Source organism: Carlito syrichta, unplaced genomic scaffold (assembly GCF_000164805.1).
Source record: "Carlito syrichta isolate Samal-C Ts95f unplaced genomic scaffold, Tarsius_syrichta-2.0.1 Scaffold304684, whole genome shotgun sequence".
In the NCBI taxonomy this organism is placed as follows: Eukaryota; Metazoa; Chordata; class Mammalia; order Primates; family Tarsiidae; genus Carlito; species Carlito syrichta.
In genome coordinates, this window is record NW_007248780.1 from 275,021 (window position 1) to 286,990 (window position 11,970).

Genomic DNA, 11,970 nt, shown 5'->3' on the forward strand with positions numbered 1-11,970 from the left:
GGGGGGGGGGAAGGGGGGGGGGGGGGGGGGGAGAAAGAGAGAGAGGTGCCTTTTATGATCCAGTCTCTAAATTTACAAACTTTCACATTTCACTTTATTCTATTATTCTATTAGTTACAAGTCAGACAAGAATTTCAGCCACACCCAGCAGGGAAGAAAATTAGGCTCCACTTTTTAAAGTATCAAAAAATTTGTAGCCATTGTAAGACCACCACAGGTGTCTTAATATCATTGCTTTCAAACCTCTAGGGATTATCACTTTATTATTATATCTTGATATTGTCATAGCTTGTATAGATTATTTTATTTTACAAACAATTCAAGGCAACTGAAGGAAAGGCAAAATCACTATTAGTAGTAGTAGTGTCAGAAAATTAAACATGTTTGTAAACTATAGGAAGTGAGTGGAAACAAGTAAGATTGAAAATGTCTAAGATAGAGCAAAAAATTGATGAATCAGTGTTTCAAGAAAGATGTAAGAAAGAAGTTTCAAGAGAAATGTTAGGTAAGGAATATTTGTCCTTTGATATAAAGGGAATTATTATAAAAATGGTAAAAATATAAATGTATATGTTTTAGGAAGAGTGGGGGTTAGAGAAGTTTATGTTTTACTTAGTAAGATCTCTTTTCTCAGTGAAGTACAAAGAAAGATTCTTTGTTGAGAATTAGACAAACACTGTTTGATAGCAGGTATGCAGAGATAGGAGGAGCTTATAACAGATGTCATAGGACAAAGGAAAGTTTCAGAACTGAAAATTAAAGGAAATTTTCAAAGTTCCACTGATATCGGAATGTGTATCTATGGTACCATTTAGCACGTTAATCTGTCACTTATTAAATATTTGTTTTGTGCCACATACTGAGCTAAGTTTTGTACTAGCAGTTTTAATTCTTGTCACAGCTATCTGAAATAAATGTTATGTATTAGAGGAAAAATGACGGTCCAGGAATGGAATTTGATCAAGAGCACCGCAGGCACCAAATGCAAGGAGGACCCCTCTCCCTCCTGGCGTCCATGGGGCAGTTTGCGTTCGAGAGGGACGTGCACTCGCTTTTGCAACTGGACACACCCATCCCCAGTGCATTCCCCGTGTGCTGGCAGTGCAAAGCCGAGGAGATCGCAGACCCGGCCCCCTCGCCCATCCGGGTTGCAGGACTCCGGGTCAGACTCTTGGTAAATTCAGCTCCAAAGATCAAACCACTCCTAGCAAGCCTGGCAGCAACCGGTATATCCCTTATGGCAGCGCTTCCCAGATGGAGGTGACCAGCTTCCTCCTAAGCTAGGAGAACCAGCCCGGGGACAACCAGACACCTCCCAAGAAGGAACATCAGAAAGCCTGGGCTTTGAATCTGAATGGTTTTGATGTGGAGGAAGCCAAGATCCTTCCACTCAGTGGAAAACCACAAAATGCCCCAGAAAGTTACCAGAACAGACTGAAAGTACTCTATAGCCAGAAGGTCACGCCTGTCTCCAGCCAAAAGACCTGCTGTTGTTACATTCCTTCCCTACCAGACGGGATCCTGGATGCTCCTGAAATCCGAAATGACTACTACTTGAACCTTGTGGTTGGGAGCTCTGGGAATGTTACTGACTGTGGCACTGGATAACAGTGTGTACCTCTGATGACAACCTGCAGCTGTTGCAAAAGGAGCATCCTGGGAAATATGTATCCTCTGTGGCCTAGATCAAAGAGGGCAACTACTTGACTCTGGGCACCGGGAGTGCTGGGGTACAGCTATGGGATGTGCAATAGGAGAAATGGCTTTAAAATATGACCAGTTACTCTGCTCGAGTGGGTTCCCTAGGTGGGAACAGCTATATCCTGTCCAGTGGCTCACGTGCCTGCCATATTCAACACCACGATGTTTGGGTAGCAGGAACACTATGTGGCCACAGTGAGCGACCACAGCCAGGAAGTGTATGGACTGCGTTGGACCTCAGATGGATGACATTTGGCCAACGGTGGCAACAAGTACTTGGTCAATGTGTGGCTTAGTGTTCCTGGAGAGGGTGACTGGATTTCCCTGCAAACATTCACCCAGACTCAAGGGGCGGTCAAGGCTGTAGCTTGGTGTCCTTGGCAGTTCAATATCCTGACAACAGGAGGGAGCACCAGTGAGCGACACAGTTGCATCTGGAACATCTGCTCTGGGGCCTGAGTGCTTGGATACCCATTCCCAGTTGTGCTCCATTGTCTGGTCTCCCTACTACAAGGAGCTAGTTTCAGGCCACGGTTTTGTCCAGAACCAGCTGATTATTTGGAAGTACCAACTATGGAAAAGGTGATTGAGCTCAGAGGTCACACATCCCAGGTCCTGAGTCTGACCATGAGCCCAGATGGAGCCACAGTAGCATCAGCAGCAGCAGATGAGACCCTGAGGCTATGGGCTGTTTTGAGTTGGACCCTGTGCAGAGGCAGAGCGGGAGAAGGCTAGTTCAGCCAAAAACAGCCTTATCCACCAAGGCATTCATTGAAGACCAACTCATCACCTCAGTTGTTTTTTTTATTTTCTAATAAAGTCATGTCTCCCTTTCACGCAGACAAAATATCACGGAGATATTTTACTTTCAAAAGTCATACAGTCATGTGTAGCATATATATGGCAAAATTTGAACCCAGGTTTGTGTGGCGCAAATATTTATTCTATTAACAATCACTGTCTTCAGAAAGGAGGTACCCTGTTCCAACTTAGGAGAAGGGCTGTGGAACTGATCATTTGGTGCTAGATGCTGCTAAGTTTGATCATGTAAAAATAAAAAAAAAAGTGGGAAACAAGGATGCTGGTGATAATGTCATCTGAGATATTGACCATGCAATCTAAGTTCTATCAGAGCAGGAAATTAGATGAGGCTCAATAGACTGAGGAAACACAGAAGGGGTCAAGATACCACCATCCCATTTTTTCTTAAGTCACTGAAGCATCAACTGTTATCGATTCACCCACACAAGACCCTGCTCTTGTGCTCAAACTGTCAGAACTAGAGTTTTCGAGAGGTCATCCAACCAGTTTCACCACTTTCAGAATCAAAATTTAACCACCAGAAAGATTAAGGAAACAATTTGTTGAAACTGAGGTTGAGTGGAACTTTCCTTATTGCCTCAGGATTGATCCTTGGGTCCACACTGGTCATTCATCACAGAAGTTTCCTACATTCTAAAGACAACTGCAGTTGAAGACTGACCACATCTTCCACCAAGTGTATACGATCAGAAAATTGGTGTGAGGAGAAGATAGAGTAAGATGCAAGGTGGGTCCAGGTTTTATGGAGCCTGAAACTTAAATAATTTAGAGATCTACTCCACTTACAAATATAGTTACATGTGCATAATTTACAAATCTCATAACTATGAACATATATTATCAGGTCTTGTCTCAGGGTTTTGACAAAAAAAGGAATCTGGAAACTCAGTTTTTATGATAAATTATTTCTGAATCAGCTGTATTCTTGTGAGTTCAAGATTTATAAGATGTGATGTTGCATCGTTTCCTGGTGGAGGGAAAAGGATGCCTTTGCCCTCCTTCAAACCAAATGAGAAAGGAATCTGAAATAGTCTGTTCCATAAGTAATAATAAATTAAGCAATAATATTGCTGATTTGCCCCTGTACTTATATGAGTAGTGAACGAAAATTGGAGAGAGCCCAGTATTTGACATGGAAATGATGGTATATTCAGTGGACACATTGGAAAGTAACTGGGTTTAAACTATCCTGTGCACATTTCTTTCAAGAGGGCTTTCCACTAGGTAATGAGGCAGTAGCAGCAAGAGACTGGGGGATGGACCACTGTAGAACCCTCCAAAGAACTCATGCATGTGCTTCATTGAGGTCCAGTATTTGGATGCTTGATGCATAGAGGACACCAGTGCACCAAGAGTTAGTCAGAGAAACAGCTAGGACCAACAAGGAAGACTTCATCTGTAACCTTTCAAGTAAAAAGATGATGGTGCCTTTCCTTTAATCTTCCTTTCTCAAGAAACAAAAGAGTTAAGGAGAGAAATAAAGGAGCAAATTTTAAAAATCCTCTTTAAGTCAGCCATGAAGAGTGAAGTTAAAAGTTTTAGACATTAAATTTTCCTTTTAAACTGAGCAATGGTAAGTATAACCAACTAAACAAACTGACTGAAATGACTAAAATGGCCTTAGGTGTCATGGACCCTGAAGAATTATCATAATACTATAAGAAAGGGATTGTCAGTCGTGGGAAACTGCCAGGGGAAGGGGAGGGCACACTTTATAAATAAGGGTACCTGGTCTCAAACCAGGTAAGTGGGGACCAAAGTGAGGCCAAATTTTGCCTGTACAATGACCATCTGAATACGTAACCCTAAATTGTACCCATCTTTAAAATAAACATTTAAAAAATTATAGAAAATGTGGTATATATATACAATGGAGTAGTTACACAGACACAAAGAATGACAAAATTATGGACTTCACAGCACCAAGGATGGATACAGATAGAGTGTATCATACTCAGGGATCTATCACAGAAACAAATTACTTATAATTGGGTCTTGAGCATGTATCACAATAATAGAAGAAAGGGATTGGCAGGAAGGGGACACTGCCAGGGGAGGGAGGGAGAGTGTGGTCATGTAACCTCACTAAGGGTACCGAATCCTAAACCAGATGAAGTAAGGTCCAGAAAGAGGCTCAAACTTCATCTGCTTGTAAACCACTCATGTACCTAATCCTCACTTGGACCCCACATCTTTATAATAAAATAAAATAAGAGATAAGGAAAAGGAATGCATTAATACTAAGGTTCAGTAGAAAACTATGATGGGAGAAGCATACACACGCGCGCGCGCGTGCACACACACACACACACACACACACACACACACTATTATATACTGTCAAAACTTCTAAATGACCCACACTGAGACTTCAAAAATTGTACAATTAGAACGTGTTAGCTCTAGGTCTGGAATTCAAGCCTCCGATCTTCTTTTATTTTTTCATAAAACCAAGCTGCTATTAAAAAGTAATTTGAACTCATGACAACTATGATCTAATCATATTTATCATTTAAATACATGCTTTTATGAAAGAAAATTACTTCCCTTCATATTATTAAATTCTAATGAAGTAGGCACTGAGTCTGATGCTACTGTAAAAACAGAGAAGAATGGATCAAACTCAGCATGTTTTAGTACTTTTATGCAAATGAACAAATCTCCTAAACCACCTAAAAAGGATAGCTAATATAAATGTTCATTGCTCCATAGTCTCCATTTCTCTGTCTTTACCTTCTTGGGATCATATTATATTCATTCTTTTCATTTTTCAAGCCATTACCCTGTTTAATAACTTCGAGTGGCACCACTGTGCATCAAGCAGCCTAACCCTGAATTGTTAATCTGAAATTAATTTCTCATCTCAACCAACCTCATCTTATCCATCTAGTCATTGACCCCAGTTTTAGACCTCAATATTGCTCTTCGCAAATATTACAGTCATTGTCACATTTTTCTTCTACACTCCAGGGTACTTGAAGAGGTACTTTAAATCAGTATCTGCTTCAAATGAATGTGCTTGGAATTTTTAGCATCATGTTGGCACAAAACTCTTTGCTTGTTAAATAAATCTGGAAATACAAAGCTCAGATCAATTTACACCTTCAAAAGCCCACACATAATATTAAATTATCAATAGTACTTAGGACACTCAATTAAGGAGAATAAGTTACCCGTTATTTTTATTTACTAGAAAACAATGTTACTTATGAAACCATTTAACATTAATTCAACGAATATTTACTAATCTCCTATTACATGCCAGTTGCTAGGAATACCATAGAAAATGCATTGGACAAAAACACTTGTGCTCACAAAACTTAAAGTTTAGTTGATAGTGAGGAACAATTTTAAAAAAAGTAAAATGCTAAGTAATGAGTAGGCAAAAAGTGCTTTGTAGAACACTAGAGAGGGAAGGTCACATGGAGAACATGGGAGCTGTGTCCAATTTTAAGTCGGGAAGTGTCTCACTAAGAAAAGGCAGTCAGTAAAGCCTTAAAGAGAAGGAAGACAATGAGCCTGGAACTATCCTGGGGAGAGCATTTCAGTCAGGAGGAAGAGTTAATGCAAATAATGGAAATAGTATTGGACATATTGTATTTTCTAATTCATAAATTTAACAGTGGCCAGCTTCCTGATATAAAGCTTGATATTGGTGACCTCAGGGTATACTTCAATCATTACACATGCTAATTAACTGTTATGGGCTGAATGTTTGGGGGACTATATTCATCCAAAATTCATGGGTTGAAGTTCTAACCTTCAGCACTCTAGAATGTGACTATTTGAAGATAGGGCATTTAAAGAAGTAATTAATGGCAAATGAGGTCACAGGATTGGGATCTAATTTAATATGACTGGTATGCTTGTAAGAAGAGGAGATTAAGGCGCAAACATAAAATGGAAGACACATGAAACACAGGAATATGACACCCTCTACAGGTCAGGGAGAGAAGAATTAAAAGACACAAGCCTGATGACACCTTGATCTTAGGTCTCAAAATAAGAAAATTAATTTCTATTGTTGAACACACACAGTCTGTGATATTTTTTATGACAGTCCTTACAAACTCATACACTAACATTTTAGCAATTCTAAAAATACAAATTAATAATTCTGTGACCCAAAAATACATCTTTACAGGATACTGTTGTAGAACATAAGTAAGTTACATTTATCCAGAAAATCCATTAGTGCCACAGTTAGATGTGAGGTATTCATAGGAAGTACAAGTTACTGCATGGTTATCTTTTATTGTATATTCTGTTCTGATCATGTTAGTCTGGATTAATCAGAATAAAAGTTATTTTGAAATCTTATCAAGGTAGACTTCAGTTATACAAAGCTTAGCTACGGGAATATCAATTATTCTACAATATTGGATTGTATTTACAAAATCAAGTCAGTCAGAAAATCAAGGTATTGGAAACATACTTTGTTCAAATCTCTGCCTCTTTCTTGTGAGATAGCCTAGTTTTTAAAGCTTTGCTTATAAAAGGTATAACTTGGCAGGCACACAAGCACAGTGACAAATATGCCTACCTCTTCAGGAGGACATGACAACCAGCAGGGGCTTTGCATAGCCTGCAATTTGCGAGCAATTTTTTCGCGAAACTCATAACCCATGAAATAAACCACTCACTGATAATCCACCTGTTCTTCAGCTTTCTTTTGATTCACTGCATAAAAGAGTGAAGATTTATGAGGGGATGTTGTTTCTGCATTGACCTCTGGTGGTGCTCTTTTCAGAATAAGAAAAGTGGCACCTTCTGACTCTTTTTTTTTTTTTTTCATTAATCAGTATTTTTTATTATGGTTTTGTGGGGTACAGTTAAGGGTTAGGTGTACAATGACGTTTCATTCAGGCACCCTGTAGATAAGAAGTGTTTTCCCAATATTTGCCAACTCTAGATCTGACAAAGGCTTAACATCCTGGATCTACAAGGAACTGAAGCGTACTGAAAAGAAGAAAACAAACAACCCCGTTATAAAATGGGCAAAAGACATGAACAGACACTTCACAAAAGAAGACATTCGAGCAGCCAACAAACACATGAAGAAATGCTCAACCTCACTAATCATCAGGGAGATGCAAATCAAAACCACACTGAGATACCACCTAACTCCAGTCAGAATGGCAATTATCAACAACTCAAAAAATAACAGCTGCTGGAGAGGGTGTGGTGAAAAGGGAACACTTCTACACTGTTGGTGGGTGTGTAAACTAGTGCAACCTCTGTGGAAAGCAGTGTGGCGATTCCTAAAAGCTCTAAAAATTGACCTTCCATATGACCCTGCAATCCCCCTACTGGGAATATACCCTGAAGAACACAAATCACTCTATAAAAAAGATACCTGCACACGTATGTTTATTGCAGCATTGTTCACAATAGCAAGAACCTGGAAACAACCATGCTGCCCATCAAAAGAGGACTGGATTAAAAAAATGTGGTACCTTCTGACTCTTAAAGGGGGTGACAGGACAGTGCTCTCACCAAAACCTTTATAGGGGCACATTTGCAGATTCCTGCTGCTTACCCTTCTAGTGGGCTTACACTCCACCAAGTAGCCCGATGTTGGCTTCACCTGTGCCTGTCATTAACATGTTCCGTAGAAAGAAATTTCCAACAGATCTCTGTTAATTTCAACTTGCACCAAGAGTTTTCAAGGGACTAGTGAAGAACTTAACTGAGTTCAGCATAGCATCTTCACCTGCAATTCAGTCTAAAATAACCTACAAGAAAAAATTGAGAAGACTTTGAGATTCTGAATTGATGGAGCCTGTCCTTGGAAGTCATTCTTCTTATCACAAAAAATAATCAGGACAATAGTAGCTGCTATTTCTTGACGTTTATTTTTCAGTCTGCATATGGCATTTACATTTGGTATCCAATGCTCAAAACTCCTCTCTGAATTAAGATCTATAATATTCTCACTAAAGAGATGAATTAATCAATGTACAGAGAAGCTAAATAATTTGTGTATCATACAACCCAAGAGTTGATGTAGGATTCAAATCCAGAGAGTTTGACACTAAAACTTGCTTGCTTAGCCCCTAAAATATAGTAAATGGTCTAGATGAAATGGAACTTGGTACATTTAAGTTTCCTTGTCTTTTTCAAATTAACTTCCTTCTTTAAAATGAAAGGTAGAATTGATACTCTCTCCAGCTTGGTTCTAAATAAATGGTTACAAGCTCATTCAGTTTGAACTGGCGACTTTATGTTCTGATTTATGGGCTGGATATTTTTTTTCTCCTCTCTTCCCCACCCCCACTTCCCACCTGTCCATCAGTACCATGCCCCAGAAAGATGATCTATATGGATTACACTAATGAGCTTTCTCCCACAGGTTTTTAGTGGATATAGCCATTGGGGAGCTCAGGCAATACACTGGAAGAGGAGAATGAGGTGATTATTCTATTACTCATATTCTCTCTCTGTGGTGCAGTCAGGATCCAACTGAGTGTCTTGACTAAAGATTTCAGCTCCTTAAAATGAACTTTTCACAAAGGCTTTTCAGTCTTCAAATAAACCCCTTTCTTCTTCAAGCCAGTGGGCGGGAATGGTGCTCCACTCTTACCAGGCATAAGGTATTGTACCATCCCTTGCTGTTTTCCTAGTGCCAAAAATGTATGCTATCTCTTTACAAAATCATCCTTGTCATAATTTGCCATAATTGTCATAATTTGTACATGTTTCTTTTGTGACCTGGATTGATACAGTTTAAAAAGTTGTATGGCCCAATATAGAATATTAAACTTAAGCATGCTTGCCCACAGACTTCAAACATTTCCTAAATTTTTTCTGCTGAATACCTTTTACTTACTGTCAGGGTCCAAAGGAGTTTAAAAACTAAAAAATGATCTAAACACAACAAGAAAACAAACACAAAAAATCTGCAATGGTCTACAATTATGAATCCTGTCCTCTACATAGAAAAAAAGTACATCTCTACTATCCAAAATTTATTAGTGATGATTAGTGATTAAAATAGACTTGAATAAGTTTTAACTATATTTAATGTCTTAACATGTCTTGGTTTAGAATAAAACAAGTAGATTATTCCTGGGCTAGAAAGTTAGTTAGAACTCTTCTAAAACACTGAAGCATTGATCAACTGTGAATTATAATTATAGTCATCATCACGTTGAAGCAATATTGATTAAGGCTTCAGTGTTTATATGTTGTAATTCATAAGACACACATCCCTACCAAATGAAGCTGCTTGTAGTTCGCCCAGCTCCAGATGCAGCCATGTTTCCACTGTAGCGTTTCAGGGCTCTTTATCAATGCTATTTCTATTTAAATCATTCTGGTATAATACTGTTATTATCTTCATTGTTCTGACATGAATGCTGTTGTCTTTATTTTGAACTCTTTAGTGTCGCATTACAGCACTTTTATATGAGCTAGGGATTACCTCTAACTAGGTTAGTTGACTGGGACATCTGTCTATCTGAGCCAGCGTCATAAGATTTTCTTGTCTTGTGTCCACAACTTCAGCTTGTTCAATGGCCATCGTGAAATTTCCAAGCAATGACAAGAAACTTGCAATTGTGGATGCAGTCTTGTAGTCAAGGAAGAGGAGCATGAGTGGGTGGGTAGAAAGACACTAGCCTATCAGCATCAATAGGGAAAATCCAAATGCATATATTTTACTGATTGGATTTATATTACATCCATATTCAGATAACAAGAAATTAATAGGAACTGCAATTTCAGATTCTTATCTCAAATTTGAATCATAACTCAAATTGCTCAGAAATTACCTCACACATATGCATCTATTTATGTAGAACACTCAAGTACTTCATAGATTCTAGTGAATAGCAGTCAGTAACCAAGTTTTTAAGATTCCCACATAGAAGGTAGAGGTAAAGTTTATTGGTTTTAGACACCAATCACACAATAATCTACTGCTTTTATAATAGATACCAGCTTGTCCTTGTTTGCTTCCAACAGTGATAGAACTGGGGACTTGATCCCACCTCTGAGAGAACAGAGTTTTATATTACTCCCTTTAGCTCAGACAAAAGTGATTTTCTTCATGCCGAGATTTTTTTTTCCTGGTTGGAACATTTTATGTCCAGCTTACATAGCCTCACTTTTGTATTATTCCCCTTTGAGAATAATAATGGAAAAAATTAAAGATAGAAGCAGTATTCTTTTATTTTATTCTCTTAGTTTTCCTCTATTAGTCAATCGATGTGAGAGAAAATAAGAACCGCTTAGACAACGCTAATGATTGCTATCATTTCAGAAGAGTTTGTTGACTATTGATTAATTTGGAATGCTACATGTGAATACAACTGTGATCAGATTTCAAATAACAGAGTTCTGATTTTGCTGTGGCAGATTATAAGTGACTCAAGGCAGTTATTTACTTGAAAATAAAAGGCATGCATTTGTCAAGATTTTTTCTTTGCATATTTATGCACACTAGACAGCAAAAAAAATTTTGTTGTTTTTTTATACATTATTAAAATGAGAGCACCTGCTCAGAGCAATGTGACATACTTTTGGTGACACTTGATGTATTCAGTAAGATCAAATCATTTCTTAATGTTTAGGAGATGGCAAAGTGCCAAACCATAATGTGGTTGTGCCAGACAAATGACTGTGATGAATGAATAACTTGTAGCTATCCTAGATCTTTGGTTTTTTCTAATATACCTTCATGTATTCTAGATTCATTTCTGTGTGGATTTTTTCCCCAAAAACTTAATCTATTAGTTATTAAGTCTACGACCAAACAAAAAAGGTTATCTCATACAAAAAGTAGAGGAAAAGGTTCAGGAATATCATGATCAAGTCTCAGGAACAAATAAGAAATATATTATAATGTTCTCCAGTTAGCATGCATGAAAATAATTAATGCATAATATTCAAAGAGCTGTATTTTAATTGAACATGCAATGAAAATTGCAATTATATTTTAGCTGTGTTTTAATTTAACTCTGCCATATACAATTTTTGCCTAAATAGTGATAACATCTAGGGCAAAAGAAAAAATCATGTCTTCTTTAAATTATACATTCTGGAATTAACTAGAATAAAATGAATAAATAAATGCTATAATTTGACCAACAGTTACAGGAAAAGGATAATATGAAAAGTGATAGAATGTATGATTGCTAATGTCCATCCTCTACATTCTAATTTCTTGTACCATGACAACAAGCAAGGGAGACTTTCATATCAGAGTCAACAGAAATTCTTTGTCTTGTAGAAAGATTACAAAACAGTTATTTGATCAGTTTGATATGGAAAAGGGAAGAAAGTCACTGAACTGGGGATAAGAAGTCTAGCTCTTCTATTACATGGATGTATAATCATCAGAAATCATTTTACCTCTGTGGATCTTACTTTCTTCATCCAGTAGTGTAGAGTGATGATTAAGATTGCTTGTCCTGAAACCAATTTGCTAAGGTGAAAATTACAGTC

General features: G+C 37.9%; 1 pseudogene; it reads left to right on the forward strand.

The window, feature by feature from the left end:
• Positions 1–1,015: 1,015 nt before the first annotated feature.
• Positions 1,016–2,476, forward strand: LOC103262971 (annotated as a pseudogene).
• Positions 2,477–11,970: the final 9,494 nt, after the last annotated feature.